Below are 8,725 nucleotides of genomic sequence, written 5' to 3' on the forward strand. Positions count from 1 at the left end.
TCGCAAATTGCGACGGATAAAATATTCGTCGCTACTTTCGTCGCAAAAGGGTAAATTTCGTTGCACAAATTAGCGACGGAAAATAAATCCGTCGCAAAAGTCGTCGCAAATTTGCGACGGAAAATTAGTCGTCGTTAATTTGCGACAGAATTAGCGACGACCAACTTTTCGTCGCAAATTTGCGACGAATTTTGCGACGGAAAATTATTCTGTCGCAACGAAATTAGCGACGGAAAATAATCCGTCGCAAATTTGCGACGACTTTTGCGACGGAAAATAATTCTGTCGCAAATTTGCAACAGAAAATAATTCCGTCGCAAATTTGCGACGAATTTAGAAATCCGTCGCAAAGTTTGTCGCAAATTAGCGACGAAAAATTCCCTGTCGCAAAATTCATGTTTTTTTGTAGTGCCAAGATGATTCCTAATAGGAGTTCGAAACCTATCCCAATTGAGTGTGCGGGAACCCAATGTGCGTGAACTAAGGATTGCGTTTGTTCAATATTGTTCGTGAGGAAAATTGTCAAAAAAGTCCTAAACCTATTGCACTTTTGCCAATTCAGTCCTAAACCTTTTAAGTTTGCCAATTCAGTCCTAAACCTTTTCACTTCTTGCCAATTCAGTCCATTTGGCTGGCCGGCGCTGACGTGGCCGCCGGCCGTCCGGCTAATGCTGATGTGGCAATTTTTAAATATTTTTTCTTTTTTTTCCTTATTTTTTTCTCCCTTTTTCCTCTGGCCGATCTGGCGACCGGTTAGAGGCACGGCCTCTGGCGAAGCTCACCCCCACTGGCCACTGGCGAGGGCGAGCCTCGCCTACTGCTGCGAGGCCAGCCTCACCATCGCTTGGTTTTGTGATGGCAAGGCCGGCCTCACCTTGGCTGGGCGAGGCTCGACCTCGTCGTCACTGGGTTTCACTTGCCCAGCCATGGCGAGGCTGGCCTCGCCGTCACTGGGTTTCACTCACCCAACTATGGTGAGGCCGGCCTCGCCGTCGCTGGGTTTCACAACGGTGAGGCCTGCCTCTTCGGATCTAGGCGAGGTCGAGCCTCGACCAGCCATGGTGAGGCCGACCTCGCCGTCGCTGGGTTTCACTCGCCCAGTGATGGTGAGGTCGGCCTCGCCATGGTTGGTCAAGGCTCGACCTTGCCCAGCCATGGCGAGGCCGGCAAGGTTGACCTCGCCGGCCCGTGCCTTTGGCCGGTTGCCGGACCGGCCAGAGGGAAAAGGGAGAAAAAAATAAGGGAAAAAAAAGAAAAAAAATTAAAAAATATTTAAAATTTACCACGTCAGCGTTGGCCGGACGGCCGGCGGCCACGTCAGCGCCGGCCGGCCAAATGGACTCAATTGGCAAGAAGTGAAAAGGTTTAGGACTGAATTGGCAAAAAGTGAAAATGTTTATGACTAAATTGACAAACTTAAAAGGTTTAGGACTGAATTGGTAAAAGTGCAATAGGTTTAGGACTTTTTTGACAATTTTCCCACTGTTCGTGAATGGAGGAGGTGCTGATAGAGATATGCAAATCTCTCAAATAAGTATACCAGAAGCTTTAAAACTTATCATGCAACTGCGATCAAATCTTAAAATTTATCAAATTGTTTCAATCAAGTCCATCCGTTAGTTTAGCTAAAAGAAAAGGCTAGTGTGGCTTTTTACATTATTTCTCGAAGAGAGAGGTGTTAGCGTGGCAATTACATCAGCCATTTTAGAAAAAGAAAATTAAAAGAAATTGAAAGGAAAACTGAAAGGAGGTGCTCTGCCGTGGCTGAGAGTTGGTGCGGTCGAAGAGAGGTGCTCGCTCCCGAGGGAAAGAAAAACTGAAAAGAGGTGCTGAGAGATTGCTGGCGGCCAAGCTCCACGATGGCTGCTTGAGCTTTGTCGAGCTCCAGCCATGGCCGCCGGCCAAGAAGACTTACACTCACGGAACAGCCAACGATAAATAATTTGGTTCTGCCACAGTGTCACCTGATTTGTTCGACTCTGCTACATTTGCACATTCCATTTCAACAAGGATTTACCAAGAACTCTAGAAAACCCAAATGGAGCTAAACTGTTAGATAAAAAAGGCTACAACTTTGGATATATGCCAATTAAGCTTAAGGGGCTTGTAGGTGCTTACTAGAACCTAACTAGCTCTTACCGTGCCGAGCGAGACTGTGGAAAACCGATCTGGGTTCAAGCTTCGAGCACGGTATCTATCAACAAAGCAGCCTAATCACATAATGGTAAGTACATAGCTTAAGCATTCAGTTTTGGCCCTAAAAGACTACTCAAACCAAAGTAAGTACAGTTTCTAATGAACAAACTCAACCTATTTGAAATCATAAACAAACATCGACAGCAGCATTATGGGCTATTTGGAACACGATAAGATTCTCAAGGAACTTGTAACTTCATGAGATATTATTGTATAATTAATTCAAAAAGCCTCACATCTAGACTAAGAAGTTGGCAAAAGCTCAGGCCAAAACAGGCACATTACATCATATTCTGATGCAAATAGCCCCAGGATCCACTTGGACGAAAGTTCCGTCAGTGCTGAATGTATTGGATATGCTGAAGGGAGAAGGAGCTATCCAGAAACATAAAAAACAAAAACTCCCTATTCGACAACATTCACCATTTCAAATTCAACCAGCGACATATTGTTGTCAGTCTTCACGGTAAAACTGGCAGGTTCGTCGACTTCAATTCGGCCCCATCTGTCTACTGCAAGCCTCATCGACCCTTTGTACATTTCGATCTTTGCATTTCGCAAGGTTAAGGTACTGCCTTCTTCCATCAAGTCAACTGGACATCGACAACAGAGAAAAAAAAGATGAATAGAAAGTAAGACAGACTAATGCTTCATAGCTAGAGTACGACAGCATAATGCTTAGTTGTTGGCCAGTCATATGAAGTTAAAATCAAAACATATGATTGCAAGTGCACATTAATTCATGTCTCAGTTTAAGAGAAAAAGTATTAACCTAGGATTTTTGTTTCAACCTCTAGAGTGAAAAGTGGTGAAACAGCCAAAGGAACTCTTGTATGTCAGAAAGGACAATAAGAAAAAAAGAAACAATACCGTCCCAAAATAAATGCATCATTTTCATAAAAATATTTGCAACAATATATGTCTATTTAACCTGAAGAAACCATACTGTTTCCTGAGACAGAGAATTTGTAGTAAAAGACAATTCAAAAGTAAAACACAGAATTGACAGAACTGTAAAATATTAGGACACTTTTAATATTAAAACACGCAAGTTGCCCAACTTGACCCAAACAGCACGCAAGTAGCTTCTGCAGCTTACTCGATAATGTTTAGTATCTCAGAAAAATTTTATTATACTTGTACAAGCTCATCTTTCATCTTGCTTGGAAAATACAGTTGCCATGCAGAGTGAGCTCTTTTGCACCAAATAATACCTCATGCTCCAGTGTATGGCACAAGTAATTTATTTTGTTTCATGTCTGTTTGAGATTTTGCAATCAAGCATGTTATAGTTATGAATTGTTGGGCCAATTTTCTGTGTTTCCACAGCACCCATTTGTCTTATTCCCATAAATTTGATAAGAAGTTATAATGAATTATTAAAAGCCCGATAAGAAAGTAAGTACTGGAGAACATCCTGTTTATCACAAACTTCTTATTTTGCGCCAGTCCTAAATAGTCGAAGTCTTGCAATGGCATTTGAATTAATGTAAACAGAAAAAGGAAAAGGTAAAGCACTTTTGAATTTCATTTGACTTTTAAGCTAAATTTCCATATACTAACATGAAAATTGTGTACCCCTAGGTTTTAGACTCCCTCGTTATTCAAAACCAATGTCTAGACAGAACTATATCTTGCTCCCTCATTGACAATTAAATTAGTAGCCAATGAGTTAAGCACTAGTGAGCACTAAATTTCCAAGTCCACAGTAGAAATAATCCACATCAAATTGTCCAAGCCTTGTCGATGATAGATAATGGCATAACAAAAAAAAAATGATGTCACCCCCAAGGTAAGCTTCCTTCAGAAAAGTGGATAATGCAATTAAATACCATGCTTCACAAAGTAACAGTGCAGATATGGATTCAAGAAGCGGCTGATTGAGTAGAAAAGACTCCATTTACGCTTGTGTTCACTTAAACAATTCAAAACAGGGCATACATGCATTTCAGAGGCAACAGTATGAGAGAAAACACTCCAATTCTCTTTTCCAAAGTTGTCTGAGAACCTAGGGATACTAATGCAAGTTTAGGAGGTATGCATCACTTTGGACTTCTAAGAAATTGAAATTTTAAGTCCTTACACTCTTCCACACTAAAATTCCCGTGTTCTTCAAGAAGCATGAGATAACATGCCCCTTACTTGGTATTGCGTGCTAGTACTACAATGAGTTTATATTGCATTTCATTTACATTACCATTCCAGGGTCGTAATAGAAATAACACCCTCACAGCAGCAAATAAGTTTACACAGGTATGGTCCCTACTAATACCAAATTGGGGATATTACACAGAGCCTATGCATAAATATGGAATGGGCTATGTGGGCGCTCTAATCAAGGTACATGTGTCAGTCATTCATGGGCCTTCCACCAGCAACTTGTGACTTCTTTACAAAGGAATGGTGCTCAGAGGAGTAGAGGTTGGCTGTGGGGTACGACGGTGGTTGGTGGGCTAAGATGTGTGTGTGTGTGTGTGTGTGTGTGTGTGTGTGTGAGAGAGAGAGAGAGAGAGAGAGAGAGATTAGTCTTCTATATGGGTGAAGTTCAATATGTAACCACCAATAAAAAAGGTTGGTTAGAGAAAGTTCCTACAATCACATAGCCCACATGGAAAAGGCAAAAGGGTAAAACTTCAGTGCTATTTCCTATTTAGTCCCAAAAGTAGGTTTAGCAGCATGTTTCTCCGAAAACCCCCTAAGCAATTCTGAAAAAATATGGGACAGCTCCTAGACTAAGGGTGACCTTCCTGGCTAAATTTTTCCTGCCGCAAGCATGATAGTTCTTCAAATAAGCAGACAGAAAGAGGCGAATAAGGCAGAGAGTTCGAAACGCCTAGAGCTGAGGAAGAAGATCATGTGGGGAAAAAGTAATCTCAGGCACACTTAACAAATGAGGCTTCGTTTTAAAAGTCTAAGTAATGTCAAGAAAAATGCAGGTCCAAATCAATTCCGTTGACCACCTCCTCCTCCTCCTCCGCCGGCGCCGGCCAGGCCCACCTGCATTGGCCAAAGAAAGACAATCAGATTCAATGCGAGTCGCATAGCGGATGATCATGAGGTAAGAGAGAGAGAGAGAGCAAGACACTTACAGAGAGGAGGAGGAAGCAGAGGAGGTCAACGGAATCGATTTGGACCCGCATTTTTCTTGCAGAGAGAGAGAGAGAGAGAGGGAGAGTGAGAGTGAGAGTGAATGAGAGGAGGTGGGTGTGATGTGGGTGAGGGATGTATTGTTGGGTGGTCTCTATTCCAGAAATTTATAAGCTATTTCTCTCTCTCTTTCTGTAGGGGTGTGTTTGGGGATGGGGGCAGAGGAGAGTTCTTTTGGTAAAGAATGCAGGGAATGTGATCCGACCATGATGATGGTGGTGATGGGGGTGGTGAATCCAGTCAAGAAGACATGACTGACTTTCTCTCCCCAAACACGCTTTTGATTATCTGAGTCTCTCTCTCTCTTGGCTTAACTCGGGCAGAAATGTCAAAGGACTCTCGTGGAACCCAGTTCTCTCTGTTTGTGTCTTCTTGCGAGAAACCCCGCTAATTATTACGGAGCTGTGTGTGCGTGTCGTGTCGTGAGAGTGTGTTGTTGTTGTTGTAGGCGCGAGGAGGCAAAAGCGGAGGAGGAGTAGTAGTAGGCTTAAATTATGAGGTTTTCGCTGAGGGGAGTTGGATAGGCTGGAGGAACTGAACAAAAAGGGGGCGGTTTAAAGTAGCATTTAATCTGGATTTAAGTTAGAGCAGTTGAAGGTGTTTATGGTTAATCTGTCCCCCCTCCTCCCACAGGCTGTGCTCTTGAAAGTAGGGGGTCCGATTTTTAAGGGCCTCCATCGACAATTGCGCCCCCTTTGATTATCTCGAGTGAATTTTGAAAGGACATTTCTTTATAGTTCGTATTGGTCTCTCGAATGAATGCTGATTTACGAAATTTGGTAAAAATACTGTGCGAGCTGGCGATTGACTCTTTTCTCGGTCGGATATAGCTAATATCGATCGAATGCCCAACGTCCTTTTAGTCATCGATGTATTAAGACTTTCCGCACCCCCGCAGCGCGTTAAAGCGGCCAAACATTTTTTTTGGGGGGGTCAGACACGTGGGATGGGATTAGGATTCTTTAATTCGAATTTGAGTGCGACCCGTTCCCCTAATTGGAAGAGACCCTCAGTCCTGCCAAATAGGGGTGAGCGGTTCCAGGTTCCGGGTAGGTTCCGCCTGGAACCTGGAACCTACCCTCGGGTACAGGTTCCTCATTTTGAGGAACCTGGAACCTACCCGTCTGAACGTGGAACCTGGAACCTACCCTGTCATAGGTTCCAGGGTCGGTTCCAGGTTCCAACAGGTTCTTTTTTTTTTATTTTGTTTTGAATTAAACAAAACAAAAATAAACGTAATATTAGATCATCTGAATGATACATACACAATGCCCTGATGTGATATTCAAGAGATATAATGCCAAGTTTACAAATGCCTGGATAGAACTAAACTATAATTGCAACAATTATTGAGGAGGAAAGCAGCAAGATAATGAAAATATCCAAAATGGCATGAACAATGAAAGCACATTGTTCAAACAAATTGTGAGTAGAAGGTGATGTTAGACTTAAAATGATCACATATCAACCAGCAAACAAAAAAGAGGTAAGATAAGCTGTCCCAAGAGGATAACCTGTCGTCACTACCCACAATACCCTTGCATTCCACTGGTGCAGCTAATTTGAAGCACATTAGACGGAATGGAGCTAGTCAATTTCCACCAGAACTTTGGTAGACTACGACATCCACATTGGACAGTCTGTCTCTCTTACATGCAAGAACATAGAAGTGCCTGCACATGCACAAGCACAAGCACAAGCGCATGTAAGGACGTCATTGCACAATCTTACAGCACTTCTTGTGTAGGGTTTATTTTAATAAATCCAGGCCAAAACTACCTAAAAATGAACAAAAGGATTATATCTTTCAATCCAGCAGCTCACATAGGCCATACGTTTGCATCTGGTTTATTGTGCAAGATGTTTTTCCTCTGTCGCAGTTTAAAATATACGTCCAAGAATGTTCAAACATGATGCCCTTGTGAAGAAGGAGGAAAACCAAGGCAAGCACGAAACTAAATCAAGAGAAGATTAAGTAAAAAAAGTTACCCTATCTGCAAACAGGCTCTCCTTTTTATTTGTCTTAAAGAGTGCTAATTGAAATTCCTCCTGCAGAACAAAACAAAAGCAGAAATTAGAGAGCATCAAATTTCAAGCAAAGAAGCTCACATTAAAATGTTGATATAATTTGGAACAAAATCGCACTTCCCCCTTAAACTCGCCCATTATAAGGTTAAAGCAACAAAGACCTGGACATGATTGGAGTCTTTCTGAAAAAGGTCAGAAATAGATGCATCATTACCTTGTTGATCAGCCCGTCATCAACTACAGCACTGCTGATCTTCTTGAAAAGTTCATATAATGCTTCTATTTCACTCACGCTAACTGCAATTGAGAATGAAAGGAGAACTCATTTCCAGGATCAACAATAAGATTTTATATTCAGCAGTTGATTTGGGAACGAGGCGAGCATTCACAACAGGATAGTAACCATTTGATCCATCAGTATGTATCTTCTAGGTGAAAGATACACACACACACAGCGATAAATATATTTATAGAGAGAGAGAGAGAGAGAGAGAGAGAGAGAGAGAGAGAGAGACAGAGAGAGAGAGAGAGAGAGAGAGAGAGAGAGAGAGAGAGAGACAGACAGAGAGAGCTCAAGAAGCAAAAAATTTCTAGGATGTGGCTCAAGCTTATTTAAGCTGTGATTACATTGATTTAAAGGAGGGATTAGCATACTCCTCAACAAATTGCAGCATATATAAAAGTAGATCGATAAATCATGGATGATAAATGAGTCGTACGTGCATCTTCAATTTCAGAACATTCGGGACACTGCTTTCATAATCTTCCACTAATAACATGCTGAATGCATCTAATTTCAAGTGAACAGACAAGAACCCATCCACCTAACCGATGAGACCCCTAGCAGACAGCCATATTCCAGAAGAATGTTGCAATTTATAACAACCTACAGAGGTATGGAAGGAAACAAACATGAGTTGCCCAAAAAATACAATTTATATTTCACAGCAACAACAAAAGTAATGATGATTTAAAGCAACAGAAGTGAAACAAAGTGATTGCTATATCTTAAGACAATTTTATCAAATCAAATTGCATCTTTGGTAATTGGTAGCTTTGCTTTTTGAATATCACATAAATCAAATAATTCCCACTGATCATAACACCAGCTCTTAAGTTTGAAGCGTTTCCATCATTGAATGACTTGATTCCAAGGCCTTTTAATTGCAATTTTGTTCTGCTTCATCTGTAGAAATTGATATCAACTTAGTCATCCCCCTTACCAATCCATTTTGATTCTGTCCAAGTTCCTAATAAGAACTCTAAACCCCAATTCTCATGCTCTACGAAAATGACTTACACTGTCAACATTAAGACTTCCACATGAAAATATAAGAAAAAGAGAGCACTTCCT

This window comes from Syzygium oleosum, unplaced genomic scaffold (assembly GCF_021117445.2).
Source record: "Syzygium oleosum isolate NSW1041296 unplaced genomic scaffold, Sole_v2.1 Sole_v2.01, whole genome shotgun sequence".
In the NCBI taxonomy this organism is placed as follows: Eukaryota; Viridiplantae; Streptophyta; class Magnoliopsida; order Myrtales; family Myrtaceae; genus Syzygium; species Syzygium oleosum.